The 16,984-nt window shown below is 46.1% G+C and overlaps 13 non-coding genes and 1 pseudogene across 13 annotated transcripts; all 14 read left to right on the top strand.

Moving 5' to 3' along the window:
- The first annotated feature begins 5,316 nt into the window (after positions 1-5,316).
- On the top strand, positions 5,317-5,507 carry LOC147193358 (U2 spliceosomal RNA). Its single transcript, XR_015103305.1, has one exon. It is a non-coding gene; the product is annotated as a U2 spliceosomal RNA (small nuclear RNA).
- A 951-nt stretch (positions 5,508-6,458) lies between these two features.
- On the top strand, positions 6,459-6,622 carry LOC147193357 (U1 spliceosomal RNA). The gene has a single exon (XR_015103331.1). It is a non-coding gene; the product is annotated as a U1 spliceosomal RNA (small nuclear RNA).
- Positions 6,623-6,997: 375 nt separating this feature from the next.
- Positions 6,998-7,188, top strand: LOC147193356 (U2 spliceosomal RNA). Its single transcript, XR_015103304.1, has one exon. It is a non-coding gene; the product is annotated as a U2 spliceosomal RNA (small nuclear RNA).
- A 943-nt stretch (positions 7,189-8,131) lies between these two features.
- On the top strand, positions 8,132-8,295 carry LOC147193355 (U1 spliceosomal RNA). Its single transcript, XR_015103320.1, has one exon. It is a non-coding gene; the product is annotated as a U1 spliceosomal RNA (small nuclear RNA).
- A 375-nt stretch (positions 8,296-8,670) lies between these two features.
- On the top strand, positions 8,671-8,861 carry LOC147193354 (U2 spliceosomal RNA). Its single transcript, XR_015103311.1, has one exon. It is a non-coding gene; the product is annotated as a U2 spliceosomal RNA (small nuclear RNA).
- Positions 8,862-9,804: 943 nt separating this feature from the next.
- Positions 9,805-9,968, top strand: LOC147193353 (U1 spliceosomal RNA). The gene has a single exon (XR_015103378.1). It is a non-coding gene; the product is annotated as a U1 spliceosomal RNA (small nuclear RNA).
- Positions 9,969-10,343: 375 nt separating this feature from the next.
- LOC147193352 (U2 spliceosomal RNA) lies at positions 10,344-10,534 on the top strand. Its single transcript, XR_015103301.1, has one exon. It is a non-coding gene; the product is annotated as a U2 spliceosomal RNA (small nuclear RNA).
- A 951-nt stretch (positions 10,535-11,485) lies between these two features.
- On the top strand, positions 11,486-11,636 carry LOC147193351 (U1 spliceosomal RNA; annotated as a pseudogene).
- Positions 11,637-12,016: 380 nt separating this feature from the next.
- Positions 12,017-12,207, top strand: LOC147193350 (U2 spliceosomal RNA). Its single transcript, XR_015103328.1, has one exon. It is a non-coding gene; the product is annotated as a U2 spliceosomal RNA (small nuclear RNA).
- A 935-nt stretch (positions 12,208-13,142) lies between these two features.
- LOC147193349 (U1 spliceosomal RNA) lies at positions 13,143-13,306 on the top strand. The gene has a single exon (XR_015103383.1). It is a non-coding gene; the product is annotated as a U1 spliceosomal RNA (small nuclear RNA).
- A 375-nt stretch (positions 13,307-13,681) lies between these two features.
- Positions 13,682-13,872, top strand: LOC147193348 (U2 spliceosomal RNA). Its single transcript, XR_015103327.1, has one exon. It is a non-coding gene; the product is annotated as a U2 spliceosomal RNA (small nuclear RNA).
- Positions 13,873-14,815: 943 nt separating this feature from the next.
- LOC147193347 (U1 spliceosomal RNA) lies at positions 14,816-14,979 on the top strand. Its single transcript, XR_015103309.1, has one exon. It is a non-coding gene; the product is annotated as a U1 spliceosomal RNA (small nuclear RNA).
- A 375-nt stretch (positions 14,980-15,354) lies between these two features.
- On the top strand, positions 15,355-15,545 carry LOC147193346 (U2 spliceosomal RNA). The gene has a single exon (XR_015103395.1). It is a non-coding gene; the product is annotated as a U2 spliceosomal RNA (small nuclear RNA).
- Positions 15,546-16,492: 947 nt separating this feature from the next.
- On the top strand, positions 16,493-16,656 carry LOC147193345 (U1 spliceosomal RNA). The gene has a single exon (XR_015103298.1). It is a non-coding gene; the product is annotated as a U1 spliceosomal RNA (small nuclear RNA).
- The last annotated feature ends 328 nt before the right edge of the window (positions 16,657-16,984 follow it).

Genomic DNA, 16,984 nt, shown 5'->3' with positions numbered 1-16,984 from the left:
TCGGGAAGACACTTGCCCAAAACGCCAACTCAATGAAGCGACATGGACCGTGTATAAAACTAACTAAAACGAATGATAATTACAGCGAAAAGGAATGTCCTTCTTTTTCATTTTGGTCGAAAGTAACTTGCGAGCCTTTTGGGTTGATTTTAAACATATTTACTTCGATCTGATCGATAAAAGCCGAACCGCAATGACAATTCCAAAACGACCTTACCCCTGGACTGCTCGCACTTGTCTCAGCAGATGCGCCCGTGACCGAAGACGGTGCGTGTGCTAAAGACCCTGGCCTGGTGACGGGTCCAACTCATACTTACCTGGCAGGGGCAATGCCATGATCAAGAAGGTGGCTCGCCCAGGGTGAGGCTCAGCCATTGCACTGCTGATACAGGGGCAAATTGAGGTGGAGAGAGCTCACCGCACAGGAAGACAAGAACCTGGAAGACCTCGTCCGAGGCCAGTTGTGGTGAAATTTCTCAAATACAAGGACAGATCAAGGATCCTACAAAAAGCAAAATACTTAAAAGGCTCCAACATCTACATCAACGAAGACTTTACAGATGCCGTACGACAAAAAAGAAAAGAGCTCCTCCCAAAATTAAAAGCTGCACGTGACAGAGGGGAAACTGCCTACTTAAGACATGACAAACTTATCGTCCACCCCCGCACCAGTACTCCAACACAACAGGCTCGAGTTCAACACCATCAAGCAGCATACTGAGAATTATTCACCACCCGAAGATAAAAACTCTGACCCTACTGAAGCAGGAAATTCACATACCAAAAACATGGACTTCGAACCCTTTGATGACCCTTCCAACCCTTTGATGACTTCCAACCCTACTGACCACAAGACATTTGACCCTGAGAACAACTTGGACCCGGACAATAACTTTTTCAAGACCGACCGACCGCGAGGGAGCCAGCGACGACCGACCGTGAGGGGGCCAGTGATGACCGCGAGGAAGCCAGCGACGACTGCAGGGAAGCCAGCGACCGCGAGGAAGCCGGGAGACAACCAGCCAGCGACCACCGCGAGGGAGCCAGAGACGACCGAGAGGAAACAAGCGACGACAGCAGGGGAGCCAGTGACCGCGAGGGAGCCGGGAGACAGCGAGCCTGAGGGAGCCGGGAGACAACCAGCCAGCGCGCGTGAGAGAGCCAGGAGGCAGCCAGCCAGCGAGCGTGAGGGAGTCGGCGACGACCGCAAGGGAGCCAGCGACCACGAGGGACCCAGGAGACGTCCAGCCAGCAACCGCGAGGGAGCCAGTGATGACGGCGAGAGAGCGAGCGACGACAGCGAGAGAACCAACGACGACCGCGAGGGAGCCAGCGACGACCGCGTGGGAGCGGGAAATTCACATCCCAAAAACATGGACTTCCAACCCTTTGAAGATATTGACTATAAGCCATTCGATCCCGAGAACAATTTGGACCCAGACAACAACTTCTTCCAGAACAAACAAAGGGTAACAAACTCTGACTATTACCTGGATGAACAATTCAACACTAATATAAAATTGGAAAATGCACTTTCAGTAATACACTTAAACAGTAGAAGTCTCTATAAAAACTTCACAAAAATCAAAGAATACCTGACTAAATTCAATAAATTCAAAATAATTGCCATATCAGAAACTTGGCTTGATGAAGATAAAACAACTGAAATGGAAATAGAAGGTTATGAAATGTTTGCAACTAATAGGGAAAACAAAAAAGGAGGGGGGGTTGCAATATATGTAGACAAAGCACTTAAATGCAGTAAAATCGAGAGATTGACAAACACAATAGAAAACCTAATGGAATGTCTAACCATTGAAATACATAATAAAAAGGCATCAAATATCATCATAAGTTGCATCTATAGGACACCAGGATCATGTATTGACACATTCAATAAAAAACTAACAGATATGCTCAGTTACAACAACGATAAGAAAACACGAATAATATGTGGTGACTTTAACATTGACTTATTAAACCCAAATGGACACAAAAAAACAACCGACTTCATAAATACTATGTACAGCAACAGCTTTTTCCCAGTAATCCTGAAACCTAGCAGAATAACAGTTGACACGGCCACATTAATAGATAACATATTTATAAATAAGATTGACCATAAAATGGAAAGTGGACTTCTCATTAATGACATAAGTGACCACCTACCTGTTTTTGCAGTTTTTCATAATTATTTTGATAGAAAAGCTAAGTCAACAACTCGCATAACAGAAATAAGACTAAGAACCCAACGCTCCACCGACGCCTTTAAGCAAGACCTAGAAAAACAAAACTGGACCGAGGTCTATTCAAACGAAGACCCAAATACAGCGTTTGAAGTATTTCAGTCTACCATAATCTCCTTATATGATAAACATTTTCCATTAACTAAAGTCTCCAAAAAGTATAAAGACCCAAGTAAGCCATGGATAACGAAAGGCATAGAAAACGCATGTAAAAAGAAAAACAATTTATATAAATTGTTTTTAAAATTGAGAACTGAAGAAGCAGAAAAAAAATATAAGACCTATAAAAATAAACTAGTAAATATTATAAGAACCAGTAAAAGAGATCATTATCATGCACTATTAGAGCAGAATAAAAGTAACACACAAGAAATATGGAAGATACTTAACCAAGTAATCAGAAATAGTCCTAAAAAAATGGATTATCCAGAGTATTTTATCAAAGGCAAAAATACTATTTTGGAAAAAACTGCAGAAATAGCAACTGAATTTAATGAGTATTTTGTCAACATCGGCAGTAACCTAGCAAAACAAATTCCTGATCCAACAAACTTGTTTGAAATAGATAGATATGTAGAAAAAAACTCCTCCACGATGTTCCTTACTGCTGTAAAACAAGAAGAAGTATCAAATATTATAAAAACTTTTAAAAATAAAAAGTAAACTGATTGCTTTAATATTGACATGACAATAATAAAGCAGATTATAGAATATGGAGTGCGACCTTTCACGCACATATGCAACCTGTCATTCAAAGCTGGTATCTTTCCATCAAAAATGAAAATTGCTAAAGTTATTCCAATCTATAAAAGTGGAGAAAGACATCGGTTTACAAATTATAGACCAATATCACTACTACCACAATTTTCAAAAATATTAGAAAAACTATTTTCTCGCAGACTTGATAGCTTTATACAAAAGCATGCGCTGTTAAGTGAGAATCAATATGGCTTCAGGGAAAAACGGACCACCTCAATGGCAGTTATGGAGTTTGTGGAAGCAATAGCCACTAATATAGACAACAAAGAATTTACTGTTGGGGTTTTCCTAGATCTAAAAAAAGCTTTTGACACAATAGATCACAGTATATTATTGAAAAAACTAGAAAGATATGGCATTAGAGGTGTAGCTTATAAATGGATAAAAAGTTATTTAGAAAACAGATATCAGTACGTGCAACTCAACAATAAAAAAACGAATCAACTAAAAATCACTCACGGAGTTCCTCAGGGGTCAGTGCTTGGTCCAAAACTATTCATCTTATATATAAATGATATCTGCAAGGTCTCAAAACAATTTAAATGTGTCCTATTTGCTGATGATACAACTTTCTACTGTTCTGGAATAAATCTGAAACAGCTCCTGACAACCGTAGAAAACGAATTAAACAAATTAAAAAACTGGTTCGACAGAAATAAATTGTCACTTAACCTGAAAAAATCGAAGTTAATTGTTTTTGGCACAAGACCAATCAAACACCAAGCTAAAATTATGGTAAACTCAATTGAGATAGAAAGAGCGTATGAAACCAAGTTTCTCGGATTAGTAATAGACTCAAAACTATGTTGGAAGCCACATATCGATAACGTAAAAAGAAAAATAGCCAAAACCGTAGGGATCCTCTACAAAACCAAGGAAGTGCTAAATAAGAGATCTTTGTACACATTGTACACTTCATTATTATTACCATATATGACCTACTGTGTGGAAATATGGGGAAATGCCTGCAAAACAAACACACTCCCTATTCTCAACCTACAAAAAAAAGCAATTCGAATTATTAATAGATCAAAATATACGGAACCCACAAATCCACTATTTATCAAATTAAATACGATGAAATTTTATGACCTGGTTGACTTTAAAATCGCCCAATTAATGTACAAAGCACACAATAACCTGCTCTGCCAAAACATTCAGAAGTTTTTCGAAATTCGAGAAAGCAGCTATGATTTAAGAGGTACCAACTTATTCAAAAAACTCAAAACAAGAACAAACATCAAGCAAAGAAGTGTATCTATCAAAGGTGTTAATCTGTGGAATAATCTCGAAACGGACCTGAAAATGAGTAAATCGCTTGCTGAGTTAAAAAACAAATTCAAAAAAATAGTACAAACAACCTACATCAATCAGAGTTAAAATGATAAATTCAAAACATTAAATATAATGATAAATCAGAACTAAGTTGATAAATAGAGAAAGGTATATAAATATCCATTATGAATTTAAGAGAAAATTGACACAAGAGTGTCAGGGTGTGGAAGTATATAATCCCGATACAAACCAAAAGTTGTAAAAATATCACGGTTAAGGGTAAAGTATGAGCCTTAATGGAGACTTCTTTCTTCTTACTTTTTTCTTTTCTGATTGATATAAAAATGATTTATTAGATACAATCACATAACGGGGTAGGACTAGATAAGTTTTTTACTTCTTCCTACTCCCTTGAACATAATAACTGTGTTGAATGAAGATTGATTTCTTTCTTTTTACTTTTTTTATCTACCTTATTTTCTGTCAAATTATTACTGTATATATGTTTTATGTTCAATAAACAAACAAACAAACAAACAAACAAACAAACAAACAAACAAACAAACACTGCGGTTGTGCTGACCCCTGCGAATTCCCCAAATGTGGGAATCTCGACTGCAAAATTTCTGGCAGTGGGGGACTGCGTTCGCGCTCTACCCTGATGAGTTTGTCAATGGCAATTTCTCACTTCTCCCATTTGTGCAGATCTCCTTTACACCAGTGTTGGCGTAGGCTACGGCAAAAGCCAAAAGGGGGACCTGCAAGTGGTAGCTCACTCATTTGGGTTAGGTGCCTCGGAACATTGATTGCCGCTTTCCTATTGGGGCACCTTGGGTTAAACGATACAGTACCCAGCAATTGCTCAGCTTTTGTTTCATTTGCGGTCTGGCAAACAAAACCGTTGCCCCTGCGATCGCAGAAATGTGTGGAGTTGTTTGGCATGTCATTGTTTTCGCTGTGGCTATTTGACATTTGCCACCGTCACTGTAGCCCGCACTGTCAGGAATGAAGTCATCCCCTGTGTCGCTTTGCCCTTATCGCTTCTCGGCCTTTTGGCTAAGATCAAGTGTAGTATCTGTTCTTATCAGTTTAATATCTGATACGTCCCTTATCTGGGGACCATATATTAAATTGATTTTTGGAGTCGGGAGATGGAATAGGGGCTTGCTCCTTCCACTCTACGCATTGACCTGGTATTGCAGCACATCCAGGAGCGGTGCATTTCCCTCTCGGGTAAAGTTAAATATTTCAGTGGCTTCTGCGAAAGGCCCTTGATCCATGCACACTGCGAACACCTGGATGAAGTACACCCGTCCTTCTTGCGGTCTGAAAAGCTTGATGTGTTTTGAAGGGGCAGAAACTCTCGGGCAAGAAAAATGCATGGCCTTCTCGCTGTACAGGGAAATGTGTACATGACTTAAAAAACCCTCTTCTAAAGGTTTTCGCTTCCTTTGTGGTGGGGTTTTGGAATCCCCTCACAATGGGAAAGAGCGCTGAGCAGGTGGCGGCAGGCCTTGGAAAATTGATGGCGGATTCAGCGAATTGATGCCATTGAGAGTCACAGGCCAAAGGCTGTCTGAAATTGTTGACGGCCTATTCCCAAAACAACTTTAATCTGGACTTTCGCCCGGATGAAAAACTGGCTCGGATGCTCGCGTTCCGACCGGCGCCTTACTCTTGCATTCCGAGCCCAAGACTCGTACGCCCGAGGCCGTCTCCACGGAGACGATCAGCTTGGCGAGGCAGCTGCCTCGTCCAGCGAGTTTAAGTTGATGTGTGTTCCCCAAGGTCATTTTTGTCAACGAAGACATTCGACCTACCTAAAAAAGAAGAACCCCGCCGCCCCCGTTTCTTGTTCACAAAATAGAATCGGGAAGACACTTGCCCAAAACGCCAACTCAATGAAGCGACATGGACCGTGTATAAAACTAACTAAAACGAATGATAATTACAGCGAAAAGGAATGTCCTTCTTTTTCATTTTGGTCGAAAGTAACTTGCGAGCCTTTTGGGTTGATTTTAAACATATTTACTTCGATCTGATCGATAAAAGCCGAACCGCAATGACAATTCCAAAACGACCTTACCCCTGGACTGCTCGCACTTGTCTCAGCAGATGCGCCCGTGACCGAAGACGGTGTGTGTGCTAAAGACCCTGGCCTGGTGACGGGTCCAACTCATACTTACCTGGCAGGGGCAATGCCATGATCAAGAAGGTGGCTCGCCCAGGGTGAGGCTCAGCCATTGCACTGCGGTTGTGCTGACCCCTGCGAATTCCCCAAATGTGGGAATCTCGACTGCAAAATTTCTGGCAGTGGGGGACTGCGTTCGCGCTCTCCCCTGATGAGTTTGTCAATGGCAATTTCTCACTTCTCCCATTTGTGCAGATCTCCTTTACACCAGTGTTGGCGTAGGCTACGGCGAAAGCCAAAAGGGGGAACTGCAAGTGGTAGCTCACTCATTGGGGTTAGGTGCCTCGGAACATTGATTGCCGCTTTCCTATCGGGGCACCTTGGGTTAAACGATACAGTACCCAGCAATTGCTCAGCTTTGGTTTCATTTGCGGTCTGGCAAACAAAACCGTTGCCCCTGCGATCGCAGAAATGTGTGGAGTTGTTTGGCATGTCATTGTTTTCGCTGTGGCTATTTGACATTTGCCACCGTCACTGTAGCCCGCACTGTCAGGAATGAAGTCATCCCCTGTGTCGCTTTGCCCTTATCGCTTCTCGGCCTTTTGGCTAAGATCAAGTGTAGTATCTGTTCTTATCAGTTTAATATCTGATAAGTCCCTTATCTGGGGACGATATATTAAATTGATTTTTGGAGTCGGGAGATGGAATAGGGGCTTGCTCCTTCCACTCTACGCATTGACCTGGTATTGCAGTACATCCAGGAACGGTGCATTTCCCTCTCGGTTAAAGTTAAATATTTCAGTGGCGTCTGCGAAAGGCCCTTGATCCATGCACACTGCGAACACCTGGATGAAGTACACCCGTCCTTCTTGCGGTCTGAAAAGCTTGATGTGTTTTGAAGGGCCAGAAACTCTCGGGCAAGAAAAATGCATGGCCTTCTCGCTGTACAGGGAAATGTGTACATGACTTAAAAAACCCTCTTCTAAAGGTTTTCGCTTCCTTTGTGGTGGGGTTTTGGAATCCCCTCACAATGGGAAAGAGCGCTGAGCAGGTGGCGGCAGGCCTTGGAAAATTGATGGCGGATTCAGCGAATTGATGCCATTGAGAGTCACAGGCCAAAAACTGTCTGAAATTGTTGACGGCCTATTCCCAAAACAACTTTAATCTGGACTTTCGCCCGGATGAAAAACTGGCTCGCGTTCCGACCGGCGCCTTACTCTTGCATTCCGAGCCCAAGACTCGTACGCCCGAGGCCGTCTCCACGGAGACGATCAGCTTGGCGAGGCAGCTGCCTCGTCCAGCGAGTTTAAGTTGATGTGTGTTCCCCAAGGTCATTTTTGTCAACGAAGACATTCGACCTACCTAAAAAAGAAGAACCCCGCCGCCCCCGTTTCTTGTTCACAAAATAGAATCGGGAAGACACTTGCCCAAAACGCCAACTCAATGAAGCGACATGGACCGTGTATAAAACTAACTAAAACGAATGATAATTACAGCGAAAAGGAATGTCCTTCTTCTTCATTTTGGTCGAAAGTAACTTGCGAGCCTTTTGGGTTGATTTTAAACATATTTACTTCGATCTGATCGATAAAAGCCGAACCGCAATGACAATTCCAAAACGACCCTACCCCTGGACTGCTCGCACTTGTCTCAGCAGATGCGCCCGTGACCGAAGACGGTGCGTGTGCTAAAGACCCTGGCCTGGTGACGGGTCCAACTCATACTTACCTGGCAGGGGCAATGCCATGATCAAGAAGGTGGCTCGCCCAGGGTGAGGCTCAGCCATTGCACTGCGGTTGTGCTGACCCCTGCGAATTCCCCAAATGTGGGAATCTCGACTGCAAAATTTCTGGCAGTGGGGGACTGCGTTCGCGCTCTCCCCTGATGAGTTTGTCAATGGCAATTTCTCACTTCTCCCATTTGTGCAGATCTCCTTTACACCAGTGTTGGCGTAGGCTACGGCGAAAGCCAAAAGGGGGAACTGCAAGTGGTAGCTCACTCATTGGGGTTAGGTGCCTCGGAACATTGATTGCCGCTTTCCTATCGGGGCACCTTGGGTTAAACGATACAGTACCCAGCAATTGCTCAGCTTTTGTTTCATTTGTGGGCTGGCAAACAAAACCGTTGCCCCTGCAATCGCAGAAATGTGTGGAGTTGTTTGGCATGTCATTGTTTTTGCTGTGGCTATTTGACATTTGCAACCGTCACTGTAGCCCGCACTGTCAGGAATGAAGTCATCCCCTGTGTCGCTTTGCCCTTATCGCTTCTCGGCCTTTTGGCTAAGATCAAGTGTAGTATCTGTTCTTATCAGTTTACTATCTGATACGTCCCTTATCTGGGGACCATATATTAAATTGATTTTTGGAGTCGGGAGATGGAATAGGGGCTTGCTCCTTCCACTCTACGCATTGACCTGGTATTGCAGTACATCCAGGAGCGGTGCATTTCCCTCTCGGGTAAAGTTAAATATTTCAGTGGCGTCTGCGAAAGGCCCTTGATCCATGCACACTGCGAACACCTGGATGAAGTACACCCGTCCTTCTTGCGGTCTGAAAAGCTTGATGTGTTTTGAAGGGGCAGAAACTCTCGGGCAAGAAAAATGCATGGCCTTCTCGCTGTACAGGGAAATGTGTACATGACTTAAAAAACCCTCTTCTAAAGGTTTTCGCTTCCTTTGTGGTGGGGTTTTGGAATCCCCTCACAATGGGAAAGAGCGCTGAGCAGGTGGCGGCAGGCCTTGGAAAATTGATGGCGGATTCAGCGAATTGATGCCATTGAGAGTCACAGGCCAAAGGCTGTCTGAAATTGTTGACGGCCTATTCCCAAAACAACTTTAATCTGGACTTTCGCCCGGATGAAAAACTGGCTCGCGTTCCGACCGGCGCCTTACTCTTGCATTCCGAGCCCAAGACTCGTACGCCCGAGGCCGTCTCCATGGAGACGATCAGCTTGGCGAGGCAGCTGCCTCGTCCAGCGAGTTTAAGTTGATGTGTGTTCCCCAAGGTCATTTTTGTCAACGAAGACATTCGACCTACCTAAAAAAGAAGAACCCCGCCGCCCCCGTTTCTTGTTCACAAAATAGAATCGGGAAGACACTTGCCCAAAACGCCAACTCAATGAAGCGACATGGACCGTGTATAAAACTAACTAAAACGAATGATAATTACAGCGAAAAGGAATGTCCTTCTTTTTCATTTTGGTCGAAAGTAACTTGCGAGCCTTTTGGGTTGATTTTAAACATATTTACTTCGATCTGATCGATAAAAGCCGAACCGCAATGACAATTCCAAAACGACCTTACCCCTGGACTGCTCGCACTTGTCTCAGCAGATGCGCCCGTGACCGAAGACGGTGCGTGTGCTAAAGACCCTGGCCTGGTGACGGGTCCAACTCATACTTACCTGGCAGGGGCAATGCCATGATCAAGAAGGTGGCTCGCCTAGGGTGAGGCTCAGCCATTGCACTGCGGTTGTGCTGACCCCTGCGAATTGCCCAAATGTGGGAATCTCGACTGCAAAATTTCTGGCAGTGGGGGACTGCGTTCGCGCTCTCCCCTGACGAGTTTGTCAATGGCAATTTCTCACTTCTCCCATTTGTGCAGATCTCCTTTACACCAGTGTTGGTGTAGGCTACGGCGAAAGCCAAAAGGGGGACCTGCAAGTGGTAGCTCACTCATTTGGGTTAGGTGCCTCGGAACATTGATTGCCGCTTTCCTATCGGGGCACCTTGGGTTAAACGATACAGTACCCAGCAATTGCTCAGCTTTTGTTTCATTTGCGGTCTGGCAAACAAAACCGTTGCCCCTGCGATCGCAGAAATGTGTGGAGTTGTTTGGCATGTCATTGTTTTCGCTGTGGCTATTTGACATTTGCCACCGTCACTGTAGCCCGCACTGTCAGGAATGAAGTCATCCCCTGTGTCGCTTTGCCCTTATCGCTTCTCGGCCTTTTGGCTAAGATCAAGTGTAGTATCTGTTCTTATCAGTTTAATATCTGATAAGTCCCTTATCTGGGGACGATATATTAAATTGATTTTTGGAGTTGGGAGATGGAATTGGGGCTTGCTCCTTCCACTCTACGCATTGACCTGGTATTGCAGTACATCCAGGAACGGTGCATTTCCCTCTCGGTTAAAGTTAAATATTTCAGTGGCGTCTGCGAAAGGCCCTTGATCCATGCACACTGCGAACACCTGGATGAAGTACACCCGTCCTTCTTGCGGTCTGAAAAGCTTGATGTGTTTTGAAGGGCCAGAAACTCTCGGGCAAGAAAAATGCATGGCCTTCTCGCTGTACAGGGAAATGTGTACATGACTTAAAAAACCCTCTTCTAAAGGTTTTCGCTTCCTTTGTGGTGGGGTTTTGGAATCCCCTCACAATGGGAAAGAGCGCTGAGCAGGTGGCGGCAGGCCTTGGAAAATTGATGGCGGATTCAGCGAATTGATGCCATTGAGAGTCACAGGCCAAAGGCTGTCTGAAATTGTTGACGGCCTATTCCCAAAACAACTTTAATCTGGACTTTCGCCCGGATGAAAAACTGGCTCGGATGCTCGCGTTCCGACCGGCGCCTTACTCTTGCATTCCGAGCCCAAGACTCGTACGCCCGAGGCCGTCTCCACGGAGACGATCAGCTTGGCGAGGCAGCTGCCTCGTCCAGCGAGTTTAAGTTGATGTGTGTTCCCCAAGGTCATTTTTGTCAACGAAGACATTCGACCTACCTAAAAAAGAAGAACCCCGCCGCCCCCGTTTCTTGTTCACAAAATAGAATCGGGAAGACACTTGCCCAAAACGCCAACTCAATGAAGCGACATGGACCGTGTATAAAACTAACTAAAACGAATGATAATTACAGCGAAAAGGAATGTCCTTCTTTTTCATTTTGGTCGAAAGTAACTTGCGAGCCTTTTGGGTTGATTTTAAACATATTTACTTCGATCTGATCGATAAAAGCCGAACCGCAATGACAATTCCAAAACGACCTTACCCCTGGACTGCTCGCACTTGTCTCAGCAGATGCGCCCGTGACCGAAGACGGTGTGTGTGCTAAAGACCCTGGCCTGGTGACGGGTCCAACTCATACTTACCTGGCAGGGGCAATGCCATGATCAAGAAGGTGGCTCGCCCAGGGTGAGGCTCAGCCATTGCACTGCGGTTGTGCTGACCCCTGCGAATTCCCCAAATGTGGGAATCTCGACTGCAAAATTTCTGGCACTGCGTTCGCGCTCTCCCCTGATGAGTTTGTCAATGGCAATTTCTCACTTCTCCCATTTGTGCAGATCTCCTTTACACCAGTGTTGGCGTAGGCTACGGCGAAAGCCAAAAGGGGGAACTGCAAGTGGTAGCTCACTCATTTGGGTTAGGTGCCTCGGAACATTGATTGCCGCTTTCCTATCGGGGCACCTTGGGTTAAATGATACAGGACCCAGCAATTGCTCAGCTTTTGTTTCATTTGCGGTCTGGCAAACAAAACCGTTGCCCCTGCGATCGCAGAAATGTGTGGAGTTGTTTGGCATGTCATTGTTTTCGCTGTGGCTATTTGACATTTGCCACCGTCACTGTAGCCCGCACTGTCAGGAATGAAGTCATCCCCTGTGTCGCTTTGCCCTTATCGCTTCTCGGCCTTTTGGCTAAGATCAAGTGTAGTATCTGTTCTTATCAGTTTAATATCTGATACGTCCCTTATCTGGCGACCATATATTAAATTGATTTTTGGAGTCGGGAGATGGAATAGGGGCTTGCTCCTTCCACTCTACGCATTGACCTGGTATTGCAGTACATCCAGGAGCGGTGCATTTCCCTCTCGGGTAAAGTTAAATATTTCAGTGGCGTCTGCGAAAGGCCCTTGATCCATGCACACTGCGAACACCTGGATGAAGTACACCCGTCCTTCTTGCGGTCTGAAAAGCTTGATGTGTTTTGAAGGGGCAGAAACTCTCGGGCAAGAAAAATGCATGGCCTTCTCGCTGTACAGGGAAATGTGTACATGACTTAAAAAACCCTCTTCTAAAGGTTTTCGCTTCCTTTGTGGTGGGGTTTTGGAATCCCCTCACAATGGGAAAGAGCGCTGAGCAGGTGGCGGCAGGCTTTGGAAAATTGATGCCATTGAGAGTCACAGGCCAAAGGCTGTCTGAAATTGTTGACGGCCTATTCCCAAAACAACTTTAATCTGGACTTTCGCCCGGATGAAAAACTGGCTCGGATGCTCGCGTTCCGACCGGCGCCTTACTCTTTCTTCCCGAGCCCGAGACTGGTACGCCCGAGGCCGTCTCCACGGAGACGATCAGCTTGGCAGCTTCGGCAGCTGCCTCGTCCAGCGAGTTTGTGTTGATGTGTGTTCCCCAAGGTCATTTTTGTCAACGAAGACATTCGACCTACCTAAAAAAGAAGAACCCCGCCGCCCCCGTTTCTTGTTCACAAAATAGAATCGGGAAGACACTAGCCCAAAACGCCAACTCAATGAAGCGACATGGACCGTGTATAAAACTAACTAAAACGAATGATAATTACAGCGAAAAGGAATGTCCTTCTTTTTCATTTTGGTCGAAAGTAACTTGCGAGCCTTTTGGGTTGATTTTAAACATATTTACTTCGATCTGATCGATAAAAGCCGAACCGCAATGACAATTCCAAAACGACCTTACCCCTGGACTGCTCGCACTTGTCTCAGCAGATGCGCCCGTGACCGAAGACGGTGCGTGTGCTAAAGACCCTGGCCTGGTGACGGGTCCAACTCATACTTACCTGGCAGGGGCAATGCCATGATCAAGAAGGTGGCTCGCCCAGGGTGAGGCTCAGCCATTGCACTGCGGTTGTGCTGACCCCTGCGAATTCCCCAAATGTGGGAATCTCGACTGCAAAATTTCTGGCAGGGGGGGACTGCGTTCGCACTCTCCCCTGATGAGTTTGTCAATGGCAATTTCTCACTTCTCCCATTTGTGCAGATCTCCTTTACACCAGTGTTGGCGTAGGCTACGGCGAAAGCCAAAAGGGGGACCTGCAAAAGGTAGCTCACTCATTTGGGTTAGGTGCCTCGGAACATTGATTGCCGCTTTCCTATTGGGGCACCTTGGGTTAAATGATACAGGACCCAGCAATTGCTCAGCTTTTGTTTCATTTGTGGGCTGGCAAACAAAACCGTTACCCCTGCGATCGCAGAAATGTGTGGAGTTGTTTGGCATGTCATTGTTTTTGCTGTGGCTATTTGACATTTGCCACCGTCACTGTAGCCCGCACTGTCAGGAATGAAGTCATCCCCTGTGTCGCTTTGCCCTTATCGCTTCTCGGCCTTTTGGCTAAGATCAAGTGTAGTATCTGTTCTTATCAGTTTAATATCTGATACGTCCCTTATCTGGGGACGATATATTAAATTGATTTTTGGAGTCGGGAGATGGAATAGGGGCTTGCTCCTTCCACTCTACGCATTGACCTGGTATTGCAGTACATGCAGGAACGGTGCATTTCCCTCTCGGTTAAAGTTAAATATTTCAGTGGCGTCTGCGAAAGGCCCTTGATCCATGCACACTGCGAACACCTGGATGAAGTACACCCGTCCTTCTTGCGGTCTGAAAAGCTTGATGTGTTTTGAAGGGGCAGAAACTCTCGGGCAAGAAAAATGCATGGCCTTCTCGCTGTACAGGGAAATGTGTACATGACTTAAAAAACCCTCTTCTAAAGGTTTTCGCTTCCTTTGTGGTGGGGTTTTGGAATCCCCTCACAATGGGAAAGAGCGCTGAGCAGGTGGCGGCAGGCCTTGGAAAATTGATGGCGGATTCAGCGAATTGATGCCATTGAGAGTCACAGGCCAAAAGCTGTCTGAAATTGTTGACGGCCTATTCCCAAAACAACTTTAATCTGGACTTTCGCCCGGATGAAAAACTGGCTCGCGTTCCGACCGGCGCCTTACTCTTGCATTCCGAGCCCAAGACTCGTACGCCCGAGGCCGTCTCCACGGAGACGATCAGCTTGGCGAGGCAGCTGCCTCGTCCAGCGAGTTTAAGTTGATGTGTGTTCCCCAAGGTCATTTTTGTCAACGAAGACATTCGACCTACCTAAAAAAGAAGAACCCCGCCGCCCCCGTTTCTTGTTCACAAAATAGAATCGGGAAGACACTTGCCCAAAACGCCAACTCAATGAAGCGACATGGACCGTGTATAAAACTAACTAAAACGAATGATAATTACAGCGAAAAGGAATGTCCTTCTTTTTCATTTTGGTCGAAAGTAACTTGCGAGCCTTTTGGGTTGATTTTAAACATATTTACTTCGATCTGATCGATAAAAGCCGAACCGCAATGACAATTCCAAAACGACCCTACCCCTGGACTGCTCGCACTTGTCTCAGCAGATGCGCCCGTGACCGAAGACGGTGCGTGTGCTAAAGACCCTGGCCTGGTGACGGGTCCAACTCATACTTACCTGGCAGGGGCAATGCCATGATCAAGAAGGTGGCTCGCCCAGGGTGAGGCTCAGCCATTGCACTGCGGTTGTGCTGACCCCTGCGAATTCCCCAAATGTGGGAATCTCGACTGCAAAATTTCTGGCAGTGGGGGACTGCGTTCGCGCTCTCCCCTGATGAGTTTGTCAATGGCAATTTCTCACTTCTCCCATTTGTGCAGATCTCCTTTACACCAGTGTTGGCGTAGGCTACGGCGAAAGCCAAAAGGGGGAACTGCAAGTGGTAGCTCACTCATTGGGGTTAGGTGCCTCGGAACATTGATTGCCGCTTTCCTATCGGGGCACCTTGGGTTAAACGATACAGTACCCAGCAATTGCTCAGCTTTTGTTTCATTTGTGGGCTGGCAAACAAAACCGTTGCCCCTGCAATCGCAGAAATGTGTGGAGTTGTTTGGCATGTCATTGTTTTTGCTGTGGCTATTTGACATTTGCCACCGTCACTGTAGCCCGCACTGTCAGGAATGAAGTCATCCCCTGTGTCGCTTTGCCCTTATCGCTTCTCGGCCTTTTGGCTAAGATCAAGTGTAGTATCTGTTCTTATCAGTTTAATATCTGATACGTCCCTTATCTGGGGACCATATATTAAATTGATTTTTGGAGTCGGGAGATGGAATAGGGGCTTGCTCCTTCCACTCTACGCATTGACCTGGTATTGCAGTACATCCAGGAGCGGTGCATTTCCCTCTCGGGTAAAGTTAAATATTTCAGTGGCGTCTGCGAAAGGCCCTTGATCCATGCACACTGCGAACACCTGGATGAAGTACACCCGTCCTTCTTGCGGTCTGAAAAGCTTGATGTGTTTTGAAGGGGCAGAAACTCTCGGGCAAGAAAAATGCATGGCCTTCTCGCTGTACAGGGAAATGTGTACATGACTTAAAAAACCCTCTTCTAAAGGTTTTCGCTTCCTTTGTGGTGGGGTTTTGGAATCCCCTCACAATGGGAAAGAGCGCTGAGCAGGTGGCGGCAGGCCTTGGAAAATTGATGGCGGATTCAGCGAATTGATGCCATTGAGAGTCACAGGCCAAAGGCTGTCTGAAATTGTTGACGGCCTATTCCCAAAACAACTTTAATCTGGACTTTCGCCCGGATGAAAAACTGGCTCGCGTTCCGACCGGCGCCTTACTCTTTCTTCCCGAGCCCGAGACTGGTACGCCCGAGGCCGTCTCCACGGAGACGATCAGCTTGGCAGCTTCGGCAGCTGCCTCGTCCAGCGAGTTTGTGTTGATGTGTGTTCCCCAAGGTCATTTTTGTCAACGAAGACATTCGACCTACCTAAAAAAGAAGAACCCCGCCGCCCCCGTTTCTTGTTCACAAAATAGAATCGGGAAGACACTTGCCCAAAACGCCAACTCAATGAAGCGACACGGACCGTGTATAAAACTAACTAAAACGAATGATAATTACAGCGAAAAGGAATGTCCTTCTTTTTCATTTTGGTCGAAAGTAACTTGCGAGCCTTTTGGGTTGATTTTAAACATATTTACTTCGATCTGATCGATAAAAGCCGAACCGCAATGACAATTCCAAAACGACCTTACCCCTGGACTGCTCGCACTTGTCTCAGCAGATGCGCCTGTGACCGAAGACGGTGCGTGTGCTAAAGACCCTGGCCTGGTGACGGGTCCAACTCATACTTACCTGGCAGGGGCAATGCCATGATCAAGAAGGTGGCTCGCCCAGGGTGAGGCTCAGCCATTGCACTGCGGTTGTGCTGACCCCTGCGAATTCCCCAAATGTGGGAATCTCGACTGCAAAATTTCTGGCAGTGGGGGACTGCGTTCGCGCTCTCCCCTGATGAGTTTGTCAATGGCAATTTCTCACTTCTCCCATTTGTGCAGATCTCCTTTACACCAGTGTTGGCGTAGGCTACGGCGAAAGCCAAAAGGGGGAACTGCAAGTGGTAGCTCACTCATTGGGGTTAGGTGCCTCGGAACATTGATTGCCGCTTTCCTATCGGGGCACCTTGGGTTAAATGATACAGGACCCAGCAATTGCTCAGCTTTTGTTTCATTTGCGGTCTGGCAAACAAAACCGTTGCCCCTGCGATCGCAGAAATGTGTGGAGTTGTTTGGCATGTCATTGTTTTCGCTGTGGCTATTTGACATTTGCCACCGTCACTGTA

Source organism: Hippocampus guttulatus, chromosome 16, assembly GCF_054856545.1.
Source record: "Hippocampus guttulatus isolate MCC_2025c chromosome 16, RoL_Hgut_1.0, whole genome shotgun sequence".
In the NCBI taxonomy this organism is placed as follows: domain Eukaryota; kingdom Metazoa; phylum Chordata; class Actinopteri; order Syngnathiformes; family Syngnathidae; genus Hippocampus; species Hippocampus guttulatus.
Note: the sequence above shows the minus strand (reverse complement) of the source record. Positions and strands in the feature narration are given on the sequence as shown.